The 18,876-nt window shown below is 43.3% G+C and overlaps 1 protein-coding gene and 1 pseudogene across 1 annotated transcript in view; one reads left to right on the top strand and one right to left on the bottom strand.

The window, feature by feature from the left end:
• The window catches only part of NPAS3 (neuronal PAS domain protein 3), an 847,937-nt gene that overhangs the window by 281,788 nt on the left and 547,273 nt on the right, over window positions 1–18,876 (top strand). The gene's annotated exons all lie outside the window — the stretch shown is intronic.
• LOC136638318 (5S ribosomal RNA) lies at window positions 921–1,040 on the bottom strand (annotated as a pseudogene).

Genomic DNA, 18,876 nt, shown 5'->3' with positions numbered 1-18,876 from the left:
ACGCAAGCTCTGTAGACCTGGATCTTGGTATGTTCCGTCAGCTTCTTGTTGGACCAGACTCTCTTTGTGAGTCTGGAAAACGTGGTAGCTGCTTTACCGATGCGCTTGTTTAGCTCGGTATCGAGAGAAAGAGTGTCGGAGATCGTTGAGTCAAGGTACACAAAGTCATGGACAACCTCCAGTTCATGTGCAGAGATTGTAATGCAGGGAGGTGAGTCCACATCCTGAACCATGACTTGTGTTTTCTTCAGGCTTATTGTCAGTCCAAACTTATGGCCCAATCCTATCTGATTGGTATGGTGTTGTACAGCGTCTTTTCCTCTCAGTCTGAAGAGTGCTGCTGCAGGTACAAGCTCCAGAAGGTTGTGTGCCACTGACAGTTTCCTGCAGATCAGCTACCAGAAGGGTTTTGCTGGCAGTGGGGGCAGGATAGGGATGGATCTCAGTGGCAATGGTGCCTGTCCTATCTAAAAACCCTGTCCAAGCCTGGACATGCCCCTCAGAAGACTCCTCAAAGCTACACAGGAAAGAGCTGGCATTGCTTTGAGGAGTCCCATAGGGGACCAAGCAGCAGTTGAGTTGAGGAGTTGCATCCAGACAGCCCATAGGATGCAGTGGTCCTGCATTATGCAGGTTGGCTCAGGAGCAGGTTGGGCTGCTAAGAATATTCCACTTGGGGTGGATCATATTTACAGTGCAATCCTAGGTATGTCTACTCCGAAGTAAGTCCTGTTGTGTTTAATGGAGCTTACTCCCAGCTAAGTATGTTTAGGATTGCAACATTATTGGTCTCCTAAAGTTTTAGAACAGGGGACTGGGGCTATAAGGAGGTGGGGCAGATACCTTTGTGTGTGATGGAGTGGGGCCAGCATAATCTTACTTCTGGTTGGCAACCTTCTGTCTGGAAAGACTATGGTATAAGCCTACAGCACCCGGTATTCCCAGGCGGTCTCCCATCCAAGTACTAACCAGGCCTGACCCTGCTTAGCTTCCGAGATCAGACGAGATCGGGCATGTGCAGAGTAACAGTTACTTCTGGATTTCTAAATATTGGTGGCATACAAATAATTTACTGGTTTGAGTTTAGAAAGCTGTTCATTAAAACACAGAGGTTTGTAGCACCTTTAATACTATTATTGTAGCGTAAAGTTTCATCAACTACTAGAGGCCATCAGATGCATGAGGTTTTATCCTCATTTGGCAGAAAGCAGGCACCCAGAGAAAAGGCAAGGGGTCAAGAGACAAGAGGTGCAGCCTGTGACATTTCTACGTAAAGCTTGATTGCGTAAAAGATAAATCACAGTGACACAATAGCAGTAGTTTGCAGTAACACAAGTTTGCTAGCTTTGCTGTCCTAATTTATCACTTTTATAGTAGGACAAAAAACCCGAACATCTGTATTTCATACATACACATATGTGTATAAGGCACAACAAGATTCTTCGTTGGTTTGGCTGCAGCAGACTCGACATGATAATACCTGTAAGGTTTTTCTACCTGGAATGTTATATAAATTCTAGAAAGTATGTATTTGATGCTAAGGTTATAGTTGTTAGGTATAAGGTTATAACATGAGGTAGTGTTACATCTAACATTTGCTTAATTCCAACTAAGATAAAGTCTCCCTGAGATTTGAAGTAAGCATCAGATACTTGGGCAAGCCTGGCTGCTTGTTTGATTCACTCCTTGGTTTAGTTGACTGCTCCTACATAGACATGTTGAAGTTGTCATTTCTGCTTGCATTAGTATCAGATAGAAACTATGGCTTCTTCTTCCTATGGGTCACTGATCCACGGATGTGTCAAATTGTGTGCCACACTTCATTCATCACTCATATCACTTAGATGAGTAATACAATTTCTGTTCAAATTTTTTTAAGATTCAGACAATTCACATCTTTAAAAAGCTGGTTTTATATAGAATCGCTGGAGTAAGTATTTCATGTTTACTTTGGTTATCTAAAACATAGTTCAGAAAATAAAGAAGTTTGATGTTCTGTTTTGAGAATGGAAGTAAAACATAGATATATGTTCACAATATTTAGGAACCTCCATTTCTTTATTTCAGATTATATTACTCTGGGTGGGAGGAATGCAGTTATATGCAAAGATATATGAATATTATCAAATACTCTCACAATAAATCTGCAAGCTCTTTAGTCCAAAGACAGACAGTTTATTATCAGTACATGTGGGTGCAAGGGAAACTTCAAAGCGCTCCAACTGTGTGAACTTCTTGTGCACGGGTAACTTGGTAGAATGCAGTCCCATTTAATAAAAATAGCACCACCTAAGGATAAACCCTTAAAAATACACAAACCACTTAAGTATTAACTTGTGCTTAACTCATTAAACAAGTGAATGTGCGTTCCGGAAGGGCATCCATTTCCATTTCCATTTGCGTTGTTTCCAATTTCTCCCCCTCTGTTTGCTACAGATTGTTGTATTTGTTTTCTAGAGAAAGGGAAATCACGCCAAGTTCCTCTAGCCCCTTTATCATATATTTCTGCTCTGTTCTTCCCTTTCCATATTTTCATTGTGATTTGTTCCTTATCTTCATTCTCATAACAGTCTGAAACACGATGCCCAATCCTTTAAAAAAAAATAAAAATCATAGCAGGAACTTGACTTGGAATAGCCAGGTTCTACTTTGGGGAATCATAGACTAGTTACGTTCTGTTAAATAGTGAGCAAAAGCACATTTTATCTGCTTTCAGTTTTGTTTCAAAACTGCTCATATGGGAAGCACTCCTTAGTTTATGTAATAAAGGGCGCAGTTCTAGAATGAACTTTGCCTGGGAGGGTCGCAAATGTGCCATAAAGCACATTTGCACCTCCTCAAGAGGAAGCCAGGCCGGCACTCCAAGAAGTGCTGGCCTGCGGCGGCTGACATAACCCTCTGCGCCGGCTTCCCTCGGATGCTTGCGTTGGCCTGCCTGGGCTGACGCAAGCAGAAAAGGTAGGCAGGGAGGAGGAAGGGAGGCATTCCTGGGTGGGGGGAGGGTGGGCGGTGGGCGCCCCAGGGACTGGTGGGTGGGTGGGGAGCAGGAGGCCGAGCTTGGATCTGGCAGTTATGCCGGATCCCAACCCTTGTTCCCAGGGAGAACGAAGCGACTTCAAGCTGGTCTGCTCTCCTCAGACTTGTGCCACCTCCAGAGGTGGTGCAAGTCTGAGGAGACCCATAGGGACCAGAGGCCCTTACCTCTGGCTAAGCACAAGCTCTGGGTGCAGCACAAGCCTCTTGACTTGCCTGTTCCAGTGCAGGATAGGATTGTACCCAAAGTCAATAAACCAATGGGATTCTACCTAGAAAGCTTTCTCATCCTGCACTGCTTTGTTTGCCTGTTTTTCTTTTCTTTTTTGTTTCTGCTGCATTCTGCTGCTTCATTTTTTGGAATTCTCAAATTGGGATGAAGAAGAGATCCTGAAAAACTAGAAGCAGGAAGTAGGGATGGGAGAACTTCTTATTTTCTTCATAAATCAGGTTTTTGCGAGCATTTCAGAGGGGCAGTTTTCTTCTGTGTTGGACCTAGGGCCAGCTTGATACCATCATGCATCCCCTTGATGTTGCCCGTGTCAGCTGCTATCTGTATCTGGGAACAGACCTGGAGCCAGTAGGCGTTCGCACATCTCCTGGCAGTCTGCTGGACTTTGCTGCGAGCAGCTCGGAGGAGCTGCAGGTTGCGCTCACTGGGACAGGCCTTGTATGCTGCTTGAGCTCTCCTCTTTTCCTCAATGACTGGTGTCAACTCCTCAGAGTGGGCTTCAAACCAGTCTGCCGCCTTGTTGGTCTTCTTGCCGAATATGGACAAGGCAGTGTTGTAAACGGCATTCTTGAAATGTTCCCATCTGTGGATGCATCTGCATCGGCCGGGCCTGGAAGAGATTCCTCAAGCACTTGTGCAAATTCCTCCACTTTTCTCTGATCTTGTCTTGCTGGTATCAATGCGAGGTCTTCTTTCCTTTTTCATGTGATACAGTCACTTAGTTAGCAGTTTCACTCTGCTGCACACCAGGGAGTGGTCAGTGTCGCAGGCAGCACCCTTGTAACCGCGTGTGATCTTGATGCTGGGAAGGCTGGAGCATCTGGTGAGAATCAGGTTGAGCTGGTGCCAGTGCTTTGATCTTGGGTGTCTCCAAGAGACTCTATGTTGGGGCTTTGTGTTGAAGAAGGTGTTGCTGATGCAGAGACCGTGATGACAGCAAAGCTCTAGCAGGCGTTGGCCATTTTCGTTAATCCTCCCAGTGCTGAACTGGCCTAAGCAAGTGGGCCACGAACTGTGATCAGCACCAACTCTAGCATTGAACAATGGCTCTTTTTCAGGGATCTTCTTGATAGTGGTGACCAGGTCATCATAGAATTTGTCTTTAGCTTCTGCTGAAGATGACAGAGTTGGTGCATATGCACTGATGAGAGTGACAGGTCCTGCTGATGAGTGGAGCTGCAGGGACAAAATTATTTCACTTCCTGCAGAAGGTGGGATGATGGATTCCATCAGGGTATTTCTGACCGCAAAGTCAACACCATGTTCCCTGGTCTCGTTTAGTGGTTTTCCCTGCCAGAAAAATGAGAAATTTCTCTCCTTGACAGATCCTGAATCCGGCAGCCTCGCCTCTTGAAGGGCGACGATGTCCATCTGCAGTCTGCTCAGCTCCATGTCGATGACAGCTGTTTTGCGGGCGTCGTCTATTTCTTGCAGGTCGTCAGAGAAGCCAGGTGTCATTGTCCTAACGTTCCAGGTGCCCAGCTTTAGGGCAGGAGTTTTCTGTTTTCTGTTGCATGGTGCAGAGTTGTCGATCCGCTTGTCGGTTTTCACCCTAAACCCCACGCACCCCGTGAGGTTAACGGACCGTGGCGAGGCAACACCTTACTGGCTGGGGACTGCCCAGCTTAAGGCAGGCGGTAGTTGTCCAATGAGATGCAATGATACACCATATCATCTTCACCCAAAATCCACATATTTGTCAGCTGGCTGGGATATAATAGGGGAATTTTTCTAAATTAAGCTTTTAAAAATTCTTGCTGTTGACAATGAGCATAATTTCCTCTGTCTTAGTGATTGCTCTGAAATATTTCTGATGACAAGTATGATGCAAACACAAAAGATTATGCTGTTGAGAAATGCATGGAAGTTAAGGGTCCAACAGCTGTTTGAAATTAGTTTATAGTTTGAAGGAAACAACAAAATGACTTTGGGAGCAAACTATTTTTGAATACTACACTAGGTAGCAGTCTGTTTGCATGACTGAAACACATGCAATACAGGCAGTTTTTGGTTAGGGACTCCATGCTTCCAGTGCTATTTTGGACATATGGCACTACCTGTAGGTGACATTTACCAGGAACTGGATGTGTAGAAGGGAAAGAGATGTTGATCAAGATATGGACTTGGCCCAGTCCCCAGTCTGAATTACCAAATGCAGCATGTAGGAGGGGCTGCAGAGCAGGGGAGAACACTTATCCTACCTATCCAGCTTAGTGTTCAACAGTGGAATAGTTTTGAAGGGTGCAGTAAGTACTGCAGGTGCTGCAACACGCCATGTAAGCAGCCCCTCCCACTCTCCATTGGAGCCATTCCAGATAGCGACAGCAACTGGGTGTTGCCATCGCTGCCGGAAATGGCTCCAATGGTGCGTGCAACCGGCTGTTTACACGGTGCCTTGCAGCACCTGCAGAACTCACTGCACCACCTCCTCCTGTAAGTATGCCACTGGTGTTGAACCTGTTGCTGCAGTAGGGATGTCTGAGCTGACCAGGACCCGGGAGGGGAAGAAGCAAATCCTGTCTCCCCCTCTAAGCTACATATGAGCAGGATGAGCATTGAAAGGCAGTGGAAGCCATTGCCTCTGCACCGTCTCCACTCCAATGTCAATAATACGAATTTAAGCTTCCTCCCAGTTCTGGTCTCCCCTGCCTTTTGACCCCGACCCCACGCACATTTTAGGATAGGTATTATGCCAGCATTACACCTACTCTTTTCACTCCACTTATGATTTTATATGCTTTAGTGAAGGCTTGATTAAAGGTTTCCCTTAATCCACTAGAAATATTTCATTTTGTTTAAGGAGCCATGTGTCCCTTTCCTGTCCTCTGTGACAGTGGTGACAGCTGGGCTTAAGAGAAATGCGCATTAAACCCTTCCTGTCTTCTCTTAAAGCAAATCTTCCTATGCCAGTATGATGTGTGTCTGTGTCCTACAACAGCATGTGAATGGTTGACTGGCTGCCTGTACAATAAGATGTTGAGACAAAGTTGGGGGGAAGGTGAGAAATGAGAGTGTTTTGGAAGTTACTCCACATCATTTAATCCTAATGCCAGCTATTTCCCATCTGGGGACCAGCTTGCTTGGGGCGCAATCCTAACCCTTATGTCAGTGCTTTCCAGCTCTGGCACAGCGGTGCCAATGGGACTTGTGCTGCATCCTGCAGTTGGGTGTCACTCACGGAGGCCTCCTCAAAGTAAGAGAATGTTTGCTCCCTTACGTCGGAGCTGCATTGCCCTTATGTCAGTGCCGGAAAGCACTGACATAAGGGCTTAGGATTACGCCCTTAGTCAGTTTTATTTCTGCAAAATAATATAGAAGAATACTGTCCCCAAGGTGCCCCACACACCAAGCCTTCTGTGAACTTCTACTTCAGATAATCTCTGTAATCACTGGGGATGAGATCTATGTAATTGCATAACAGCTGCAATACAAGGACATCTGCAAGAGGGATCTGAAGGCCTTAGGAGTGGACCTCAACAAGTGGGAAACCCTGGCCTCTGAGCGGCCAGCTTGGAGGCAGGCTGTGCAACATGGCCTTTCCCAGTTTGAAGAGACACTTGGCCAACAGTCTGAGGCAAAGAGGCAAAGAAGGAAGGCCCATAGCCAGGGAGACAGACCAGGGATAGACTACACTTGCTCCCAGTGTGAAAGGGACTGTCACTCCCGAATCGGCCTTTTCAGCCACACTAGACGCTGTTCCAGAACCACCTTTCAGAGCGCGATACCAGAGTCTTTCGAGACTGAAGGTTGCCAACTGCTGCTCATTTAAAAATCCCAAGACTATGTATTTATTTCTCTGTTCAAGGGGTTGTGCAGAATGGATGCCTGGAACAACCTGGAAAAACTGGCAGCAAAAACACAGAGCTTCTAAACTGAGCAAGGAGAGAGGAGTGATACAGATGCAGTGGTGCAAAGATTGTCCCCTACTCCCACTGTAAGGGGTTTTAGTGGGCCTTGAACGTGTCTACAAAGAGGTGGGAAGGCTCACACACAACAGGTATTTGGAATTCCCTTAGGAGATGCAAATGGTTAGGTAGGGGAATGCAATGACATGGTCAGTCTTACCTTGTGCAGGCCTTCACTAGATCCTGAGGCTTGCACTACCTACTTCTGATAGAATTTATATACCATCTACTCCAATAATGCACGAGTACACAGTTCTGTGATTCGGTTTTTCATTTAGGACTCTATTTGTTAATGCTACTTTTGAGACATTTGTTTTCATTTAGGACTCTATTTGTTAATGCTACTTTTGAGACATTTGAGCATTTGTTAATGCTACTTTTGAGAAATACAAAATTATGCAGGGGATGGACAGAGTGGATAGGGAGATGCTCTTTACACTCTCACATAATACCAGAACCAGGGGGCATCCACTAAAATTGAGTGTTAGGCGGGTTAGGACAGACAAAAGAAAATATTTCTTTACTCAGCGTGTGGTCGGTCTGTGGAACTCCTTGCCACAGGATGTGGTGACGGCATCTGGCCTGGATGCCTTTAAAAGGGGATTGGACAAGTTTCTGGAGGAAAAATCCATTATGGGGTACAAGCCATGATGTGTATGCGCAACCTCCTGATTTTAGAAATGGGTTATGTCAGAATGCCAGATGCAAGGGAGGGCACCAGGATGAGGTCTCTTGTTATCTGGTGTGCTCCCTGGGGCATTTGGTGGGCCACTGTGAGATACAGGAAGCTGGACTAGATGGGCCTATGGCCTGATCCAGTGGGGCTGTTCTTATGTTCTTATGTACTCTTTGTCAATACCTAAAACTGCTTTTTTATAGCATCAGTTTTGAAAACAGATCCCACAATGGAGCTATGTAGTTTTTATTCATTCATGTTTATGATATGGGCTACACACACACATAATTTCCTTCAACTGGAAAGAAGGGTTTGGGAAGAAGAGTTGCTGTCACACCGATGGAAAGTAGTACAAACTTAAAAAGCTACCTTGTGTCAAGCCAGACAACTCTTCCATCTAATTCAGTGTTGTCTACCCTGAGTGTAGTAGCTGCAGATCTCCAGGCTTTCAGAAAGAGGTACCCCCCTGTCCTACCCAGAGATACCAGGGACTGAACAAGGGGACTAGGAAAAGCATTGATATAGTGGGCATAACGGAAACCTGGTGGAATGCGGAGAATCCGTGGGATGCCGCAATCCCAGGCTTCTATAGGAGGAACAAGGAGGGGCGTGTTGGAGATGGGGTGGCCATGTATGTTTAAAAAAGGGGGAGAATCCAGCAAAGTAGAGTTTGAAGGCATAACGCCTGAACCAGGGGACAGCCACTAAAATGGAGTGTTGGGAGAGTTAGAACGGACTAAAGAAAATATTTCTTTACTCAGCGTGTAGTTAGTCTGGGGAACTCCTTGCCACAGGATGTGTGATGACATAGATGCCTTTAAGAGGGGATTGGACAAATTTCTGGAGGAAAAGTTCATCACAGGTTATAAGTCATGGTAGGTATGTTCAAGGTAGAGGTAGGCTGCCTCTGCTTCAGATTGCCAGATGCAGCAGAGGGCACCAGGACACAGGTTGTGTCTGTTGTCTAGGAAATTATTAGAGAGGATGATTGACTGCTAATTATTTCTGCTAATATTATTATATATGAATACATTTTTTATTTTTGTAAATTGCGGTAAAGTTCAGAAATAAGCTGAAAGCCTCCGAACACAATTGCACTACTTTTTAATATTATAATTATTTTGAGTACTACCATTTAGTGTAATACTGATCATTTATACTGACAAAAGGGAAGAAAACAAGGAACCTGACATCATTCATTCATTTAATCAAGTAGCGAAAGTAGACAAATAAACATACTGAGTTAATTATTCTTCTGTATATCATGATTGACAATGTTAATCTATTTTTTTCTAACTCTTTGACTGTCAATACTATTAAAATGTGAATCTGTGTCATAGTTCTTTAACAAATATTTTTCTCTAGTGTTGGCAGTGTTGGGGGAGGGGAACTCCGATCTTCTGGATGCATTTTTTAAAAAATTGACAATTAAGAATGTTTGTGTACTTTCCATATTGTTTATCGGAGTAATCTGAATGGAGAGCAAGTCTCCCTGGGGTTGTATTCCTAAACAAGGGGGATCCCCAAAACTCCTGCTAGAGTATAGCCCGTACACTGGTGTTTGGGAAGTGGGAGGGAGGGTTTGGCTCCATTGGGTATTTTAGTGACTGGAGCTAGCTGTGCCATGGTATGCCAGCTTGCTGTACAACTCCTATGCGTGAGGCCTAAGATACATCAACAGTCAAATAACACAGTGCAGGGTATGCCACGCAAAAGTTTTTTGGATCCAACTGTGATTTATCATGTTCCTTATTTTCTTGATGGAATGCGTTTAATAGTATTTCTAAAAATAAACTTCCCTAATATAAATCATATCTGTATTGGAAGAGTTTGTTGACTTTTCCAATGGGTTTTCAGTAACATGGTAGGTGCTAGATACTTGTGTTAAGCGATGATGATGATGATGATGATGAAGAAGAAGAAGTTTTGCTACTACTTGTCATGAAAATAGCATTATTACCAACATCAGACCGCCCTAGAATTGATTCACTCAGCACCTTACCATAACTGTAGCTTTTTTAAATTATAAAAACCACTGGTTTTTGCCTATTTTCATGATTAGTTGTATAGTTTTACTATTGTTGTTGCGCACATCTTGCTGCCCTGAATGCTGAGAAGTCTAGGGTCAAGTGTTACAGAGTTTTGGTTCCTGAAGAGGAGAGACTCTGCTGGAGATTTAAACCATTTCTGCCCAACATTGCATATACGCAACAGGGACCAAATGTGTACACCCTGTAGGCTGAGCAAAAATGGGTTAAATTGTCTTCATAATATCTATCTTTGTAATATCTTGTAATATGTTTCTTTGCAAATATATGAGCAGAACATGGTGGAAGCAAGAAGCCGTATGTAACTTGGCAACAAGGTTTCTGCAGAGATTTGCAGCATATCAAGAAGCTACTCCTTCAAATAACTCAGCATGTTCTCTCTCTGTGTGTCCCCGTTCTAACTGCCAAATGGCTAGCTACTGCTCTGTCCCTGTCCCCAAACTCTGATGGACTGACTTTCTCAAGACCATCAAGGAACAAGGCAGCCGAAGCAAACTGACCATATGTATTTATTTACATTTATAATGGTCAAATAATAATTGTGTGCGTTTGTTAAAGGACATGATATAAATTGAACAGGGTGTATCCAGATTTGGCTACAGTTGGTGTTCTCTTGGCCCCAATCCTGACTGTCATCTGGAGTTTGGTTTGTTGTATGAGAAAGGCCAGTGCCATATTGAGGGGAGTATCCAGACTGCATTTTAAAATGGCTACTCATAAGCTGGGCAGTTTTTCTAAAAGACTTTGGCTAACCTGTTGCAATGTCAGGAGGGAACCTGTGGTTGTTAAGATGCTTTGCAATTTGTATTATATTATAACATTATTGACTGCTAGAAAAGGACTCCTTATTACTCCTTCCTCTCCAGGTACTCCCAGAGGACTAGGCCAGAGTTTTCCAACCAGTGGTATTCTTACCACGGTGGTACTCGGTGGTACTTGTGGAATCCTCAGATCCTTGCCGCTTGGCAGTGAGACCAGCAATGCAATGAGACAAATAGTGGAAGGCGGATTGGTGGGTAGAGTTCCAGTTTGTGCTTTTTAAGCCCTACCATCTACCCTGAGCCTCATATCTGTGTTTGTTGTGTCACATCTGGATTCGCAGTGCAGAAGTAAATGGTGATGACATCATCATGAGTTACTGTGGTACTTCCAATTGGTGGACTATGCAAAGTGGTACAGTGGAGGACAAACGTTGAGAAATGCTGGACTACACCATTTCCTCAAACTCATGTTCCAGTATGCTCCTGGGAAAGGTCGAAGAGAGTCATTGTTTAACTATTGTTTGATTTTTATTTATTAGGAGTGCGAGCTCAAGATCTACACTTCTCATCCATGACCTGTATTTTGGCGTTACTAAATCAAATGTTGGGTACTGTGGTTGCTTTATGGAATACTCCACAAATGCTGCTGAATTCATTAACAAATTTTCCATGGATTTCATTTTAATTTACATTAACAAATTTCAATTTACATTAACAAATTTTGTAAATTGTACATCAGTTCTTCAAAATAATTCAAATTCCACGGATAAGGTGGGGATGCATTGTAGTTTCGACAAATGCGTCAATATCTATAAGGCATTAAATGTTATTTAGTGGGAGTTCTTTCTCACTGTTTCATTTATACGTCTTAAACCCCCTTGACATTAGACAAGATTTACAATGTTTTAAATGTTCTTTTTGCTATTTTAGAGGGCAGATTATACTTGCAGAGCATTACCTAAGTAGCAGTAACAAATTTTTGCCTGAATAATGATAAATGTGGAACGTTACTTTTTTTGTCATATAAATGGATGGCAATTTACACAGCTGTGGATGTGGGATGTTTCAATCCCAGACCATGTTGTAAGAAAAATTGAATGACAGTGAGCAAAACAGCAGTAATTATAAAACTAATTACTAAATGCTGATGATGCCCATAGGCTTTGCATAACTAAAATTAGAAAAGGAAATTGCTTTCGGCTTCAGAGAAGGCAACGTGCTAGTTATTTCACTTTTTCCAGTCAAAATGGAGCATCATGTGTGCTCAATCAGGGAAAAAACAAAACAAAAAACATTATTTTGTATGTGAATTATTTTTATTATTTTACTGAAATGTTAAAAGGAATTAATTCCTTCTCTTTTTGGTAACACACACACACACACACACACACACACACACACACACACACACACACACACACACATATATGCTTTAAATAGGAAAAGTGATGAGATTACATTTTGAACCTCTTCTTTGTAATGACATGCTATTTAAACCACAATTGTGTTACTTGAGCACATTTCACTGTAAGCTGGAGTTGTGTAGTGATTTATGTACATGCAAATATGCATGTTAAATTCCTTTCCCTAAATGAACACCTACCATGAACCCGAGGACCCATAGCCCAGCAGAAGAGAGAGTTCATAGATCAGTTATAATCGCATTATTTTCACACACGTTTGCAGCAGAAACCAGCTCACTGGCTTTTGTTTGTGATGTCGCAAACCCTCCATAATCTATCAGATTTAAAAATGGATTTATAGTTATTAGATAGATCTAAAAATGGGATTTTGTTGTTGCAAGTAGTTTATGGTGCTGTTCTGTGCTGCACACTGGTTCAAATGCTTCATGCAGAATTTTTGTTTTGTTTTCTGTTGCATCACAAGCAGAGTTGCTTCATATACGTTTGCTAACTTGTGGAAGGACAAACAAAGTCTTTGTCAAAACTACAGCAGCATCCTATGCCCTTTGCCGGAGTTTCTGGAACTTAAGTTCTAACCTTGTTTGGTAACCTACTGTGGCTTTTGCTGCTCTAGCTCAGCCTTGGTTTTGGTGAGCAGAGCCGTCTGATCTCACAGTTTGCCCATTTGGAGCACAGCTCCTCTTGGGACATAGATGGGTCCCTGCTTCAGATAAGTAATTTCAGAGCAGTTGCAGTGCGTTGATGAACTAGGTTTTTTTAAAAAACTGCAAATCAATAAGGGTGCAATCCTAACCCCTTATGTCAGTACTCTCCAGCACTGGCATAACGGTGCCAATGGGACGTGTGCTGCATCCTGCAGTTGGGTGTCACTCACGGAGGCCTCCTCGGAGTAAGGGAATGTTTGTTCCCTTCTCCCAGAACTGCATTGCCTTTATGTCAGTGCTGGAAAGCACTGACATAAGGGGTTAGGATTGCACCCTAAGTCTTATAGCACTTTAAGACACATTTATTTCAGCATAAGTGCTAATGAACTACAGTTCACTGTATCTATTGGCAGGTCTGCATACATGGGGAAAAGGGAAGCACTACAATAATTGATAACCATTGTTTTGTGAAGCACAGGTATGTTAGAATTTCAAGTACTGATGATTTCTAGTCTGAAGCCGGTTCCTGTTCCCCATCCCTATTCCATCTAATCTCTTCTCTTCTCAACCTCCTTTCTTCTCCCTCTGGGGAGTATCTATGCAGTTACACACGTGAGGGCGCAATCCTGGGTTGCCATTGGGAGTGTCGCAAACGTGCCATAAGGCATGTTTGTGCTTCTTTTAAAGCAGGGGTCTCCAAACCCTGGCCCGGGGGCCAGATATGGCCGTTGGAGTGCCTCTATCCGGCCCGCGGCCAGCCTCTGATCTCCTGAGAGCTTCAGGTCCAGTTGACCAAACACAACCAGAGTTGTGCTTGTGGGGTGGGGGATGGTGGTCTATTTAAGTGTGTGCTTTATTTCTTGGGCTGTGTTGGTGCTTGGAGAAATCCTGGACATTTGAGCCCATTCATTCATTCATTCATTCATTCATTCATTCATTCATTCATCTAAGTTCCATCTCTAATGTATTTATTTAAATTTTATATTTAAGTTTTTTTCCTGGCCCTCGACACCATGCCAGATATTTGATGAGGCCCTTCAGTCGAAAAGTTTAGAGACCCTTTTTTAGAGTAAGGGAAGCTGGCACAAGGACATGCACCAGCCTCCTTGCACTGGAGAAAGACCTGGGACTGGTGAGTTCGTGCCACTGGTGTGCCACTGTACCGGGAGGGGTTGGTGCCAGGATCTGACACTTAGACCAGATCCTAAACGCTTGCTGGAAAACCAGCACCTGATAAACCAGCATCTATTTCTTTTCTCCTTTGTCTTTTAAGACTGGTATATAACCCAGATTGGTTTAGTAGACAACATTTCCCAGTAATCTGTTCAATTTGAGTCTTACTGAATTTCCCTTTTTAGAGACCTTAAGATTGGATTGACTGAATCATTGGCATTTAGGATTCAAAATTGAGCTCAAAATCATCATGATCAGAGACAAAGCCCTTGTGAACTAACCGCAAGATATCGCCTGATAAATTCAGCTGATTTTCCCCTTTCTGCATTAGTTGGCCTAAGACTGCATCAAAGATGTTCAGCACAAATAAACTAATGTAGTTATCTTAGAAGAGAGTGGGACTATGCTTTTGCCCAACAGTATCAAGTTTGCTTTCTCTGTGATCAGTGCATTACAAAGCTAGCAGAGAATAATTTGTATCAGAGGTTCTGTGACGGAATGAAATGGAGCTCTTTTGAAGTATGATCTCTGAAAGCACAGCATGAAGCTCAAATAAAGTGAAGGACACTCGCTATTACAAGTAATGTCCTTAATAATCTTGTTAGTCTAGTCTCCCTCTGTACGAGACAAATGGAACATTATTGGCTTATGGACTGTAGTAAATAATTTAGTTTCCAATATTCAGGCTGCTTTGACAGTAAATTAAAATGACATGAAAGGGGCTTGTTGAATAAGGAAAGTATCCAATCAAATTTAATTGGCATGACTAAGGCAGTAGAAATATGTTTTATAATTAATCCATGTTGTCTTGGAGCTTTATAAGCATGTATGAATCAAATGTCAAAAATTCTTCTTTGATACCGTGCATTTAAAATCTTTGCATGAAGAATAGTTTTCTTAGACAAGATTCTGGACATGCATATTTATGCAACAGAAAAACAGTGTTCATTTTCTTAAAGTTCCATGTCTCATTTTAATGGATATCAACAAATTCAGGGAAAGATTCCAGTGTTTCACATCACTAATATTGTCCTCTCACTTGTCATTCTTTTCTTAACATTTGCTCTCAAACAGAACTCTGTAGAAATCAGTGATGTACTGTTGATATAAACTATTAATATTTGTGTTTTATGGGCCTTCAATGACTGCAACTTGTTAAGGGCCCAATCCTATCCAACTTTCCAGTGCCGGTGCAGCTGTGCCCATGGAATATGCACTGCATCTTGTGGTGGGCCAGCAGTCATAGAGGCCTCCTTAAGGTAGGGGAACATTTGTTCTCTTACCCCGGGGCTGCATTGCGGTTGCACTGGTGCTGGAAAGTTGTATAGGATTGGGCTGCCAGTCGACTTGTTTTAAGCAGGTAAAAATAGAGAAAAATGGAATAAAAAAGGCAAGGAAAAAGAGAAAAGGGGGTCAAAAATGAGAAAATTATTATTTTTCCATTTTAGGTGGGTCTTCTTTTGAGACCGATCTTAACAATCTATCTGATTCCCCAGTCCTATCCTTTCTACCCCACTGGTGCAGCCATACCGAAAATGAGCACACTTAACCAGCAGGGGGAGCAGTTCAGAATGATTTGGAAAGGAAAGGGGATATAAATCACCTCCATTTAAATTACCCCTCCGTAAGCCTCCTGCTCTGCAATGTGTCTTCTTGGAACCTGTGCCAGTTCTTTAACTGATGCAGGTGGAAGGAGATAAAGGGGGCAGGGAGTTTCAAGAAAGAGGGGCTAGGAACCAGCATGTGCTATTATGACCAGACCCAGCTCCTCCTGTAGCCTTCCCTACCCTGTTGCTGCCTTACCTTCTCCTGAAGGTTCAGGGAGGTCCACTGACAGACAGGGAGCATTGCTGTCTCTTGTGGTAGCACTCCTGAAATGGCCACCAATACAGCACTGCCATTCTGTTGGCAGACTCTGTTCTGCCATTATAAGTGTCTGCATATGACAGCTCGATCCCTGACGGGGTTGGACTGTGAATCTAATGTCTGCACTCAGTCCTGGAACAAATGGAGTCGAGTAATGCTTCATTTCTATGAGTATATCATCAGTCCTGGAACGTGCTGGAATCCCTAGCATATATTCACTGCTGAAACAGAGACGCCTGCGTTGGCTCGGTCATGTCGTGAGAATGGGCGATGGTTGGATCCCAAAGGATCTCCTCTATGGAGAACTCGTGCAAGGAAAGCGCCCTACAGGTAGACCACAGCTGCGATACAAGGACATCTGCAAGAGGGATCTGAAGGCCTTAGGGATGGACCTCAACAAGTGGGAAACCCTGGCCTCTGAGCGGCCCGCCTGGAGGCAGGCTGTGCAGCATGGCCTTTCCCAGTTTGCCAACACTTTGCCAACACTTTGCCAACAGTCTGAGGCAAAGAGGCAAAGAAGGAAGGCCCATAGCCAGGGAGACAGACCAGGGACAGACTGCACTTGCTCCCGGTGTGGAAGGGATTGTCACTCCCGGATTGGCCTTTTTAGCCACACTAGACGCTGTGCCAGAACCACCTTTCAGAGCGCGATACCTGAGTCTTTCGAGACTGAAGGTTGCCAATACAAATCATGCTAAAGGAGAACAGGCCAGCATAACCTCAGACACATTTTTTCAGGCACTGCTGCTCTACTAAACAGGGTGATAAAAGAATTCAGAACAGAGTCTTTGTATCCTGCAAGTTCATCACCACTAGCGGAAGGTATATGTTACAGTTTGATTTATTGTGTTGGGTCACCTTTACTAGGACCACAATAGTTGAATAACTCCCGTTTTCATTTTGAGCAGAGGCCCAGGAATCAATTTCCAGACGTACTGTCATGTCTTTGAGTACCTCTCATTATTAATTAGTCAGGAGTTTTTTCTCTGTATATATTGACTAACCAGCAAAGTGGAGGCCTGTGAGACTTCTTTTCACCACAGAGTTTCAGAAGCAGGCTGCACAAATTGGTTGCACAGATTTCCATGGGTACATATATGTTAGTGGTCAAGGAGGACTGTGACCTGGCACCATTTATTAAATAAATTGTTTACACAGGCCAAGCAATTCCTCAAGCAACCATTAGTATGGGACATTTTAGAGCAATCAGTGTACTTGTAGGGACAGTGCTGATTGCTCAATAATGGGAAAGTTGCTTTTGCAAGAAAGACGGAAGCTGCACCTTTACAAGTCTGATGCCAGACAAGATTTTTAGGATTAATCAGAAACATATTTCTTTCTGATCATAAAGATTTTTTCAAGAAGTAGTATGAAAGAAGTGTTCTGCTCCAGCAGTATCACAAATGTGCTCAACTCTCCTTTAAACTCATTGCTTAATTACAAGATTTCGTGTTATCAAACAAAATAGCACAGATCAAACAAATGTAGAATTAAGCACATTTACAGTGTTTAATTTCAATATGCTTACTTACACCTGTGTTGGATTGTGGCCTTCGTATAGGAAAACATACAACTTACACCGGGTGAGTCTACTGTTTCATTTTATTACTATTCCATTTATATAACTGTAAATGTGTTTGCATCTCCTCTAGAGTCGCCTGGCCGGTGCAGGGATGTGTGCTGACCTGTGGAGGCTGCATCTAGCCTCTGCGCCGACTTGGGGCTGTAGCCTTGGATGGGCCGAGCTCGGTGTTCCAGGATGGGGGGGAGGGCGGACGGAGTGTGGTCCCTGGGGTGGGTGGAGGATGGGAGTTGGAGTTGGGACCCAGCTCTTATGCCAAATCCTAGCCCCCGTTCCCTGAGCAACGTGGAGCGACTTCAAGCTGCTCTGCTCTCTTCTGACTTATGCCACCTCTGGAGGTGGTGCAAGTTTGAGGAGACCCACTGGGGCAGTGGTGGTTTACCTGGGGGTAAGGGGAAGAGTTTCCCCTTGCCTCTGGCTAAGCCAATTCTGGTCCTTATCTTGCGCTGGATACAGTGCAGACCTCCTGGCCTGCCTGTTTCAGCGCAGGAAAGGATTCCACTGTAACTGACTTTTTGAGGTCAGGGCTGGTGGTGATGGTGATGGTTCCTCAAATGAAGAACTGGAATCAGTGAATCCATCATATTTCCAATCACCACTGGCTGATCTCTGATGCTACCCTGCTCCAATCAAAAGGTTAAAGTCTAACTTTGCACTCATACAAAAAACACAAAGAGTGTTGGGCATTTCTATGGGCACTGTTAAAAGTTACTGCCTTTCTTTATGTTATTCAGTATTATCAACGTACTGTGGTAGATACATTTTTTAATGCCGTTGCTCTTGCTATTCACTTGTGAATTGTTCAGAAGTGTGCCAACATTCTTCTCTCCTGTTGCACCAAAATTTTTAAAGAAGTATTTTTCTTTGATTCATCTTTAAATAGAAATGTTTTCTTGCCGTCTGAGAAATGACCGTGTCTAGATAGTAAACAAAAAGTAAAAACTTGAGATGGATGTGCTTGCAATTGAATGACAAATATAACAAAAGTCACCTTGGGTGCCCTCCAGGAACAAAGGCAGGATAAAAATTAAATAAAATAAGTAAATAAAAGCCACAGTTCAGGGGAAGATGTTCAGTGATGTTGCACTTGCTTTATGTCATAATAATAATAATAATAATAATAATAATAATAATAATAATAATAATAATAATAATAATAATAATAACAACAACAACAACAACAACAACAACTAGGTATTTATATACCGCCTTTCTGGTCATCGGATTACTCCTCTGACTTTATTCAAGGTGGTTTACATGGGCAGGCATATCTAAATCCCTCAAGGGGATTTTTACAAACATAGAGGTTCTCTCTTTGAAGAACCAACAACATTTCAGATGGATCTTCCTGGTTTGGTCTCACTTCTGCCCTCCAGTTCTCCCACGCAGGCTGACAGCAGCTCCATCTCTCACATGGAGGGCAGCCAAGACGCTTCTTGCTCACACCAAGAGCAGGTGGAATCGCTCAGCTGGGCTTGTCAGCTGCTTCAAGGTCTCGCCATTCTCAGCCGTTCAGGGAGCTGCCGGTGTCC

Source organism: Tiliqua scincoides, chromosome 1, assembly GCF_035046505.1.
Source record: "Tiliqua scincoides isolate rTilSci1 chromosome 1, rTilSci1.hap2, whole genome shotgun sequence".
Classification (NCBI taxonomy): domain Eukaryota; kingdom Metazoa; phylum Chordata; class Lepidosauria; order Squamata; family Scincidae; genus Tiliqua; species Tiliqua scincoides.
This window is presented reverse-complemented; position numbering and strand designations above follow the sequence as displayed.